Raw genomic sequence first — 12,268 nt, 5'->3', positions numbered from 1 at the left:
GCTTTTTCATGTATGCATTTGAACACAGGTTTTACTGGTAAAGAGGTAATGAAAAAAGAAGAAAATTGTGACTCTTTAAGGAAACTAAAGGCCAGACAAGATTTTGTGATACCCATCAAAGATAAAAATAGTTCCAAATGGACAGTCCAAAACTTCTGATCATCAGGATGCATTGAATTTTCATTTAAAAAAATATCTAGATTTGGAAAAGATGGCATGACTTTCTCTGTGGGCATTTTACAAATGTGCTGTTATTTTAATATTGGTTTACAGGATATACTTTTACACTTAGTCTCCTAATTTTCAGAGCCTTTCAGCAATCACGATATAGCGCCTATTGAGTTAGTTCACTTATTCTCACTCCTCAAGCAAGAATGAAGCACACCATACAATAGCTATTACTTATTTTTGTTATCCTTCCACTGCCATTGAGCATATATGTACTGCATTCTTCATTCATGTGCCAGCATTTACGCACTGTGTTATTTTATATATAAAAAATATATGTGTGCAATATATTTTGCACACATTCAAGACTCTGCATTGTACCAAATTTACAAAATATTCACACATGAGAATACCTTGGAGACTGCATAATTGAATTTGGGTTTACAGCTAAACTGTAAAAAATAATTGATGAACATTTAGTTTAGCACTATCTGGGGCCAAATGTATACTGTATGTCTTGTCTAGAAATATATAGCATCATGTGATGATTCTCTCTGCAGAAATTATTCTGCTACTAGGTGAGAATCACTATGTGTCGGTTAATTAGCAGTCTTAATTTACAAAATATATGATCTTATTTATGATAAAATTTGGATATGTCATCTCTAGCTTCACAATTGGATCAGGTTTACACCTCAATGTCTCTTTGTCCTCTAGGAGAAATCTCAGAGTCACAGAAAGCTGGAACAGGCTTTAAATGAAGTGATAATATGATGAGTTATGGTAATATGATCACACCATGGTGGGAATGTCTGATAGGACAAGGAATAAGTAGGTGGTATCAGGTGACTGGTTGAAAAAAGTTTGTGGGTTTTTGTTTTGTTTTGTTTTGTTTTCCCCGAGGTGGTGTATACCTTTCTTTTAAACAGCAAGCCACCCTTGAATAGGGACCTGAAATGAAAGAAAGCCAGCTCCTGGAAGTTCCAGCTTCCATGGGTATCAACAGAGCTTTTTGCCACATACTTGTAAAGATTTGTTCTGTAATGTCTAGCATCACAGGATGTCTGAGGCTGGAAGGCGTCTCTGAAGGTCATCTGGTCCAACATCCTGCTAAAAGCAGGGTCACCTAGAACAGATTCACAGGGCCCCCTCTGCTTGGGTTTTTAATATCTCCAGTGATAATCTTCACAGCTTCTGTGGACAACCCTTTCCCATGTTTCACCCCTCTCACAGTGAAAAAAAAGTTTCTGTTTAAGTAGAATTTCCTGTAATTCTGTTCATGTCCATTACCTTCTGTCCTGTCACTGGGCATCACTGAGAAGAGTCTGGCTCCACTGAAATGAACTCAGTCTAGCCCAGCAGGTTCTGTCAGCCAGCATCATCACTGAAGAGATCACTGTAATGCCATAAAGTCACTACCTCTGCAGACAGACACCTTACGCAGGTGTGGCATTTTCACTGACTAGACAAGTTGGATATGAGCCTCTAGACAGATGTGTTGGGTTTTTTTCAGGAACACAGCAACATCTGCCCAAATATGTATTGGGATATAATCACTGTGACAGCTGAGATCCATAAACTGGAACTGTCTAAGTTGTCTACGCCATGCCGCAAATTTGACTCCCTGTCTATAAATCCCCACCCTTTCCCAGCTAAAGAACTGAGCTGGGAATTGTTACTTATTTTCCACCTGCTTCACTGATAAAGTTCAGACCCTCTTCCCTTTATAAAGCACTTCTCTGGCATCTTGGTTCTTCTGCTAGCACTAATTGGACACCTGTTGTGGCAATATCAGCAGGGAGAGAAAGATGGGGCCTACTGGGACATTCCCAGCATGTAGGAGCCCAAAATGGCTGAGACATTTCTATGTACTTATGCAATTCTTGTACGTTTCCTGCAGTGCTCAGAAATGAATGCAGAGGAAAGAGTGAAAGTACAGCTTAAGCTTCTATGATGCCAGTCAGGTCAACTTCATAGATCTGTGCCTGGTGTTTGTTTGATCTTTTCTGTAATTCTGCTTACTGTTTCTTGTAACAATTAAAGGATTATATGAAGTCATCAACTATGAGATGTGAACTTGAAATTATGAAGTTTTGTTGTGCTGAATAGACGCTGGTGAAGTCTGGGAAAGTGCTAAACATTTTAATGTCAGGCACTCTGATTCTGCTGGAAGGATGCACTGCCAAGTCAGAATCTGCAGCACAAATCTCATGTGGGCATACATCTGAGGATAAAGTTGTTAAGAAACGTTAAAATGAGTGCAAACTACACATTTGATGTGATTTTGTCTACCAGAAAGAAATTCCGCAGTCTGAAGCTCATTTTTTCTGTCTGCTAAATTACTTTGAGACCACCTTGGGCTATAGGAGTTGTTTGGAAGAGGGGAGAGGCCATTTTTAGATTTTGGTGTGTTGGCCATATTGGGGAAATTGGACAGCAAAAGCAGATCAGGTTTTAGACATTCATTTTTGTCTCTTCTTCCCAAAATACTGGTAATTTTCAACGAAATTTTAATTTTTGTATTTTGAATAATCAGAAACTTCTATCATCACATGTGGAGTAAAACATTTACTTTTCTAACTGGAAGAAGCCAAATATGTTTGCAAAAACTTTGGCTGCTGCTGCTAAAACACTTTACTGTTTCATATTGGCCACTGATGGGCTAAAAAATGCTGCTTTACTGCAAAAGCCAGGAGGTAATGAAGCAGAAATAACGGGAGGAGGCAAACTCACAAAAGAAATTAAGTGAGTTATCATTATAAATACTCTTTGGGGAATGGGGCTTTCCTGTTCTCTGAGTGTGAAAAGAGGGCATAGAAAGAGTACTCTTACCTATATGATGTATAATATAAAGCCTTTGCTCCCTTTCATCTGATGCATGAAAAAGATACTGGCTTTCTTGTTGTGACAATGCAGACATGCACTGTTGAGAAATTGAGGATGCCTAGTGTTTTACCGTAATGTTATATTAGTAGCAAATGAGAGCTAGGAGTTACTGCTATAAGAATTAAGGAATTTATAACACCTTTGATTAGTCCTGTCTCACCTGTTGGCCCCCTTTCTTTGATTTTCCAACTCTTTGATGCCATTTCTTTATATGCAAGAGGCAACACCAGAGCTGAATTTTGTCCTGTTGAAAGAAAGGAAGATGGTAACTGTTGAAAAATTTAAATATAGTGTTTCTGTAAAGAAATGCTCAGTGCTGTTGTGACTCTGTATCTTTCTACACCCACAAAGGAAGCCTATATAATACAGGTTAGAAAACCTCCTGATGCTGCTAAAATTTTCAAGTGAGTGATAAAATATTATTAAAAATGTCTGGAGATGAAACAACAATCATCAAATATTAAAAATATCTTCTCATTTATTAAATCATAGTAAAAGTTAAAGCAGAGTTACCTATAATTATTGTACTGTTTGTTTCTGCTTATCATTTGTGGTCCCCCATCACCAAGAAAGATGCATAAAACTTTCAAGAGACACTGTTTTATGTGGGCGTGATAGATGCTTTCTATGAGCACAGCTATTTCTTTTCTTCTTCACGGGAGGGGTTGCAGACACATGCCTGTTCTCCTTTCTAGCCTCCAGAGTAATGTTTCTTCAGGGACCAAATTTCACAAGGCCTATTTTCATCCTGTCTTCATGCTATGTTTGTTGATGGTGCCTGAGTGAGTAGGGCCAAGAAACTTCTGATGTGTCCAAGACTCTCAGCTGTCTTCTAGATAGCTTTTTCTAAGATAAAAATAAATTTATCTCTCTGTATGAAATTTAGAAAGACAGGCATAAATAGATTTCAGATATTTTGTTTGTTTTGTTATCATTATCAGCAGCAGCAGCATGGCTTGACTTCGTGAACAAAGATTTGGGAAGGGCTTTACCCACGCTTACTACAAGCACGCTGATGACTAAAAAGGCCAATGTGGGATAGGCAAATCCGGTTGCAAAAAGATCAGTGAAAGGTCCCCTTGGGTGGTATAGGCAGGGCGCAATTCTTTCTGCGTTGTCTTTTCTCCTCGAGACTAGCTTTGCGTATGTTCTCAAAGGAGATAACGGCATTATATATGGTGTGTCTTCAAGTCTCCCAATTAGAGGCCAAGGTGGACCACTGATGGTAGTCAATATGGCCAAGGCTAAGGTATTGTTTCAGGGAGTCCTTATATCTCTTCTTTGGGGCACTTCTGTTGCGGGAACCGGTGCCAAGTTCACCGTAAAACACAATCTTAGGGAGGTGATGATCCTTCATCCTAGAGACGTGCCCTGCCCAGCGCAGCTGCAATTTCAGCAATATGGCCTCGATACTGGTGACCCCTGCCTGTTGAAGGACAGTAACATTTGACACATAGTCAGTCCAATGAATGTTTAGAATTGTATGGAGGCAGTGCTGATGAAAGTGTTCGATGAGTCGTAGGTGATGGCGGTAGATAACCCATGATTCAGACCCATATAAAAGAGTAGACAGTACAATGGCTCTATAGACACTGATCTTTGTACTTCTCTTCAGGTGTTTATTACACCAGACTCTTTTATGGAGTTTTCCTCTATGCGCCTTTGCTATTCTGTTGTCTCTTTGTTGATCGTGGCATCCGAGGAAATAATGCTTCCCAGATAGCTGAACTGCTGAACTGACTTAAGCTCTGACTCACCAATGGTAACATGGGGATGGTGATAATCTTCTCGTGGTGCAGGTTGATAGAGAACTACTGTCTTCTTCAAGCTGACTTTCAGCCCAAAAACCTCAGCCGCCCCCACAAAACAAGATGTTAAACACTGCAGAGCTGCTCCTGTGTGGGCAACAAGGGTGGCATTGTCAGCAAAGAGCAGCTCACGGACAAGATTATTTAGAGTCAGTGTGGTCCTTCAGCCGCCTTAGACTGAATAGGCTCCCATCAGTACGATATTGAATATAAATGCCGTTTTGTTCGTCAAGGTTTACTGTAGCCCTTTGAAGCATCATGCTGAAGAAGACTGTGAGTAAAGTTGGTGTGAGAATACAACCTTGTTTCACACCACTGGTTACTGGGAAGGGTTCGTAGAGTGCATCGCCATATCTGACTTGGCCTTGCTGATCCTCATGTAACAGAATAATCATTTTGAGGAACTTGGGGGGACAACCTAATCGTTCCAAGATCAGCCACAGGCCTTTTCTGCTCACAGTGTCAAAAGCTTTGGTGAGGTCAACAAAAGTTACACAGAGCCCCTTATTCTGTTCTCTACACTTTTCTTGCAGTTGTCTGAGAACAAATACCATGTCTGTGGTACTTCTATTAGCTCTGAAACCACACTGACTTCGAGGTAGAAGTTCTTCTGCGATAGCGGGTACTAATCCGTTCAATAGCTTTCCTGCAAGGATTTTTCCAGCAATGGAGAGCAGATTTATACCTCGGTAGCTTGAGCAGTCTGACTTCACACATTTTTCTTATACAGAGTGATGATGATTGCAGCACGAAAATCTGATGGTAATTTATCTTGCTCCCAACTGCGCACAACTAGCCACCACCAGCATAGCTCCCAACCTCACAAGGGCACTCACGCTCTTTCCCCACGACAAGAGGGTGTCCACGAAAGAGTTGTTTTGCTATACTGTAGAATTAAAATACTAGCTAGAAATGCACTAATCCTGTTTCAAGATGTTAAGAAAAAGTGACACATAGAATAGATGCTAGCAAATATGCTTTTAGAGCCATAACCTAGATTCTATCAGTGGTTGTCTGGTTAAAAGAATTGATGGGTGTAACAGCGTGACAGCTGAGAACACTTGTAAATGTGAACACTTGTAGCCTTATCTTTAGTAGCGGTGCACTGCACAAAAAATAATCATGGGCTACTGGTGGCCTATACACACTTTTCTTTCTACAATGTAATACTAACATTAATAAAAGCAACTGGAATTATGTCTGCAATTGTTCCTTCGAACCAGCTCCTTTTCTGCAAATGAGTTTTAGAAGATGCTTAAAGTTTCTTGCTGCTATCTCAATAGTCATGCTGTTAAAATGTTTGTTTTAAAATAGAATCAAGCTCAGCTTTTTAAAAGGACCACTTTATTTAGCAACATACGTTTGTTTTGTTTTGTTTTGGTCTGCAAATCTTCACTTACTCTGTGAATTTCATTCCATTTTCTAAGCTTATCTATATTTTAAAAGTTACTCTGATCTCATGGACATCTACTGTTAATATCCACAGTTCACACCAAATCAACATCAACTGTCCCTACACAAGGTTCTGTTCTGTTATTGCAGGGGAAGTAGTGTAGATGTACCGGAATAAGATGCATCAAATGGTCATGGCCACAGGCCACATTGAAGAGTCCTTAGTGGGCCACATGTGAAGGTGTTTTAATCAGCCACAGCATCTTTGGTTGTAAGGGAGATATGTCATTTCACACTGGCTTGGTATTTGATTCAAAGACATGGTTGGATTTTTCCTTTAAAATAGGTCATTTATCCATCTACAATGTGTACAGTCATCTCACTATCAGGTAATTAATATATATATAAAGTGACTAGGATACTCAGAGGATTGCCTTTCTGTTTAGGAGGTTCTTTTCTTTCCTCAGATGACTTGTTAGTTTACAGGCACACATGGAGCATTTGATGTTACTTCTCTTTCTCCTCACCACACAGTGCAGTGCCATGCACAGATACTTGACCTAGCTGTAAGCAGGTTTTCCTAAGTGCTGGCAACAGCATCATCATATTCTGATGCATGGTCTGAGCCTCCACAGAGTGGAAATTTAGTTCCCTGGGATTGCACTACTAAATTGCTAACATGGCACCCAGAACTGAGTTGAGCTTGGTTGTCCTTTTCACCCATGTTTAGATCAGGAACTGCAAAATTATGAGAAGCATCTGCTTGTTCTTTGTATGCCTTCGGGACAGTAAAAGAAACATGTCACTGAGGCTTTAGATTAGTGTAAAACAATTATAAAAAATCTTTCAGAAAAGCTAGAAACATCTGTTGCAGTCTCTTTTTTTCTTTTTCTTGTCACAGCAGTAATGACCCTACTGCTGCTGGAATTTCAGCTTGGCATTCTTTTAATACAACAGCAATTCACAGAGAACATCTGGCCTCTTTTCTTCTTGTCTGTCACAGCCCATTCTGACCTAAGAGCATTGCCCTGGTGGGTGGTGAACAAATACAAGGGAAAATAAAGCACACCATCTGCCTCCTTTTGTGTTTGCCCATAATATGTTTTCATGTTATTTATTCACTAAGCAGGGTCAAGAGCTTCAGTGCAGTCAAGGATATGTAGCAGGATAGATCTGACTTATGGCACAGCTGCCATAAACTTAGTCTTGTAAACAGCGGAGTAGCCTTGACACATTGGGCAGAAGGTGTAGATGAACATACTGTATCACAGCTTTTGGTCTGGTTAGGAACCTACTTGGAGGACTATTTGAACACCTCTATGCCATTATGAAAATGGAGGGGGAATCTGGTGGGATTCTGTGAGGGTTGCTCTGACTCATCTGCCATTCAGTGCTTTTATTAATGATCAGATGCTAATAGAGGGTACACTTGGAAGTGTATCCTGGTGTCTTACTTTGAAGGCTTTGAAATTACATGATGTGGATAAACCAGAGAAATAGTCTGGAAAAGATTAATTAGCATCTGACACAGGCAAACATTGAATCCTGGCCTTGGCAGGGGTAAAAAGCTATGAAGCTGTAGGATGTAGTTTTAGCCTATGGATGTGTTCAGAGGCATTTGGATCATAAATTGAACATGAGACAGCAGTGATGTCTTACAAGGCAAACATCACCTTGAAAAACAGAATTAAGAATAATTTGAGATAAGCGATATACCTTTGTCTTATAGAAAATGAATAAACCAATACTCTAGAGTCAGTTACTTCAGCCTGAGGGACAATTGGACGACCTGAAACCATTTTATTGAGGAACAACTCCTAGACATCCAGAAGACTTAAAGATTCAAGATTGTTTAGACTAAAGAAAGAGTGGAGATGTATATGAAAGGAGTCTCAATTTTGTAAGAGAAATAGTAGAATTTTATTGCAACAATGAAATGCAGAACAGGTCTTAGGAAAAACTTCATAACTAGAAAGAATGCCAACCTCCATATAGGCTCTCTGCAGAGAGTAACAAGGCTTTAGCTGTGAAAGTCTTCACAGCTGTGGTAGGAAAGTAAATGTTGAGAAATACATCAGTGTGGCTGGTCTTACACTGCCTGTATGAATGAACCAAATAACATCTTCTAGGAATCCTTCTAGATTAACATTGCTAGATCTTGATAGCAAATTAGCCCTTTCATAAGTCAAAGACATTTAAAATTAGATATAAAAGTATAGACAGCTGTTTTAGTCTTTTTATTTGTTTTCACTCTGTTAACTACTCTTAAGCTACTAGTTTACTTAAAAATAATTCTACTATTACTATATTGTACTGCATCAGATTGTCAGTGTCTTACAATCTTAGGGCATCAAATTCATTGTGACCTGTGAGACAGTTATTATTCCTAGAAAAATAAGTCTGACACGATCATGGTTTATCACACAGCAGAGTCAGGATAGACTTGATAGTAAATTTTAGGCACTTTAAACTTATAGAATCCGTGACCCTTTAATGAGTTTGGAAATAAAAGCTTAGACAAGTCTTTGATGCACACATTGCTTCAGCAATCATTTTCCAATAAGAGAATAATAATCATAATAAACTAATGCAAATTTATAATGTAGTTATCAGTGAGTCAGATATTTATACACAAAGATTAATCAGCCATATTTATTTAGTGCTAACAAAAAAACCTACAAAACAGGATTATTTTATCTAACTGAGAATTTTGAAAACCTCTAGATTCCAGGAACATGGTGATTTGTTTAGATATCTCCTTTTTCTGGTATGAGGGCAGTGACTCTGCAGCTTTTGCTGAAATGCATCCTGATGCTCACATGAATAATTCCCCTTCAGGAAGTGAGCTGTGAGTTTTGTGTCTGAAATAGACAGTATCTATTCAATTATACAGTTGAAATACCTTCTCAATAGCTTAGGAACTGCTAACTTTATTAAATCAGTCTTTACGTATTTGGGTAGGTGGGTCAAATAATGTTGTGGAGTACAATGTGCAATGCAAGTGTCATCAATAAGCTGGAGAATTTCTAGGCATTTAAATTCCCCAAAATAAATTTTTAACTTAGAAAGCTCATAGATTATGGAATAATTCTGATGCATTTTAAAAATCATTAATCATTACACAGTCTGGATTTTTTTTCCTTTGTCTTTTTCTTTCTTTTTTTTTTTTTCTGCAGCTATACACACTGTTTGAACTAGCTTCTTTCAGTAAATACATCAAATATTATTTTTCTTTAAAATGACTTGATTTTTAAAATAACTAAAAATTGCAGGTCTTTGCAAGTCTGAAGCACATATCTGAGTCAGAAGATGGAACTAGGAATACCGAGGTACTTAAATAAAGCACTTTTAATATTTATTTTCACCTCTCAGTTACTATGTTCCCACTCAGTTTCTCCTCTACAAAGACAAATGATTCAATTTAGTTTGGCATAATATTATAGCAATGACATGCTATATGTTTAAAGGAGTCTTATAAAAACACATCTGACAAACTCAGTGGTTTGATAAACTCAGAGCTTTTGGAAAGCAATACAACTCTAATAAACTGTATTAGTGCAATGATAGTGTTTCTAGAAAGAAAACTTTATTAATTTTCTCTGTGAAAAAAATTTATTGAAGAAATATTTCATTTTTCATATCATCTGTTACAAATATTTGATTCACTAGAAAACAAACAAAATTATGATACTGTTAGATCAAGGCTAACTTGCATATTGATTTTTTTGGCTTAGTGAAACTGATGTAAATCTAAATGTAGTCACAGTCGAATAGAAAAATATGTCATATTGTAAAAAATTTATGGTTTTAATAAATTTATTATCATAGCAGTTTATCATACATTTTTCAATAGCTTTGCATTCTTTATAGAGAATATTGCTTAACAGACGGCACATCTTAGAAGGTCCTGGACGCTCAGAAGGGTCTGTAACCAACACAAGGCATAAGCCTGCGACTATGTTTCTACTCTATTTCCATGGAGGAAAACTGCAACACTTCTAAAATGTGTTAAGAATTGATGTGTGGTTACACTGACATTTATTTTATTCCCACTTCAAAGTGAAAAATAAAAATATTGAAGCTCTTGTAGAAACTATTTATTTTCAATTACTAAAATGAAGTTCTTTAGATTACAAAATTATATTTATTGAATCTATTTCATTTAATTATAATGGGATTTGAAAAAAAAATTGTTTATGAGTTGTCTCCTCTTCCCAGCCTCTCTTCTAGGCTTACAGCTCTGGCGAATGAAATGCTCCTGGGGTACAAGGTGAGGATGGAACTTAAGGAAGAGAAGACATTGAAATGAGTCCTGTCATTCTTACCAATTTTCAATTTTCTAAACAAGGAAAGACAAATCAATTAAGTACAACAAACCTGAGTACCTTGCTCATTTATTTTCTTTTCTTTTTTCTTTCTTTGGGGGGTGGCAGAGAAAAATAAAAATCTTTTTCCATTTGACAGCACTTCATATCAAATTTTTATTTTGAGTCACCTCCGAAAGGAAAAGAGCTGAAGTTATATTTTTGTTGTTTATGGAGTTTTTAGACCTTTCACCATGCTGAGAAAGTTGGTGCTGTTCAGCTTGGAGAAGAGAAAGCTGTGTGGTGGGCTTATAGCAGCCTTCCTGTATCTGAAGAAGGCTACAAGGATGCTGGAGAGGGACTTTCCATCAGGGACTGTAGTGATAGGATAATGGGGAATGGTTTCAAACTTAAACAGGGGAAGTTCAGGCTAGATATAAGGAAGAAGTTCTTTACTGTGAGGGTGGTGAGGCACTCGAATGGGCTGCCCAAAGAAGTGGTAAATGATCCATCCCTGGCAGTGCTCAAGGCCAGGTTGGACAGAGCTTGGACGACATGGTCTCACGTGAGGTGTTCCTGCCCATGGCAGGGGGATGGGAACTAGATGACCTTAAGGTCCTTTCCAACCCAAACCATTCTGTGATTCTATGATTAGAAATGACTGAGATATCTCCATGCCTGGTAAGAACTCCTGAGCCTCCAGGAAAATAAATTATATCTGTGAAACATATCTCAGTGGCTTAATTTGCATTTAATTTAAGTAGTTCTACTCATTTGAGAAAGAATTCATCTCTCATCAGTGAAAAATCATGGCATAGATGAAGTCTGTTTAATGATAATCTCTTCAGTGTTGTAAAAAATATTGATCTGGTACTCTGATTTTTTTTTTATGGATTTGATGGTAACACAAATATTTTACTGCTAGATTTGTGGTCACACCAATATTTTTTCTTAAAGGTACTGATTTTTATTTTTTTTTTTTTTCATCTGGTGTAGTATATTGAATGATATTTGTATTTGACTATAAACATTCAGTCGATGTGATTCCCACTGTAGTGTCTTTGTTTTAATGATTTGGTGTTGTGTAACCTGATTTACTGTACTATACCTAATCTTTGGCATTTGCTAATTCTCTTAAGTGACTTTATCAGATTAACAAATAATCTTAGAGAAAACTGGCTAGGATTACATGTACTTCATGGGCAAAACCACACCCACACAACATGCCTGGATTTTCCTCATAGATTATCTTAAATTTATTCTCCAGAAAAATTCGTATTACGTATCTAATAAAGATCAGCATAATGCATCTGTCTTGCTAGCTGTCATATAAGTGATGTAGACTTGGAAGTTCTATTTAAATAAAGGAACTGAAGTTGCATATTTTTTGGCAGTAATGGCAATGTACCCAGTGATAGCTTTTTTTCTTTCCTCATTGTGATGGAACAGCAGTTGAAATCGCATTTGGATTAGTTGTGTTCAGAGGGATTTTTTTAGATGATTGACTAAGCATGAAACTCATAGAACCGTTAAAGCTCAAAATCAAAACTTAGTGGAAGGCAACAAGATAAAAACAAAATCCAACAGAACTCCTAGTAATTCAGAGCTACACAGCATGACAGGAATTCACAAAAGTGGCATCAGGTAAAGGGATATTCAATTTTTTTGGTGCTTTACAAGTAAAATGTAAGATACCTTTATGTAAATGAC

This window comes from Pezoporus occidentalis, unplaced genomic scaffold, assembly GCF_034315485.1.
Source record: "Pezoporus occidentalis ecotype Australia unplaced genomic scaffold, CSIRO_AGI_Poc_V1 ctg85, whole genome shotgun sequence".
Lineage (NCBI taxonomy): Eukaryota > Metazoa > Chordata > Aves > Psittaciformes > Psittacidae > Pezoporus > Pezoporus occidentalis.
This window is presented reverse-complemented; position numbering follows the sequence as displayed.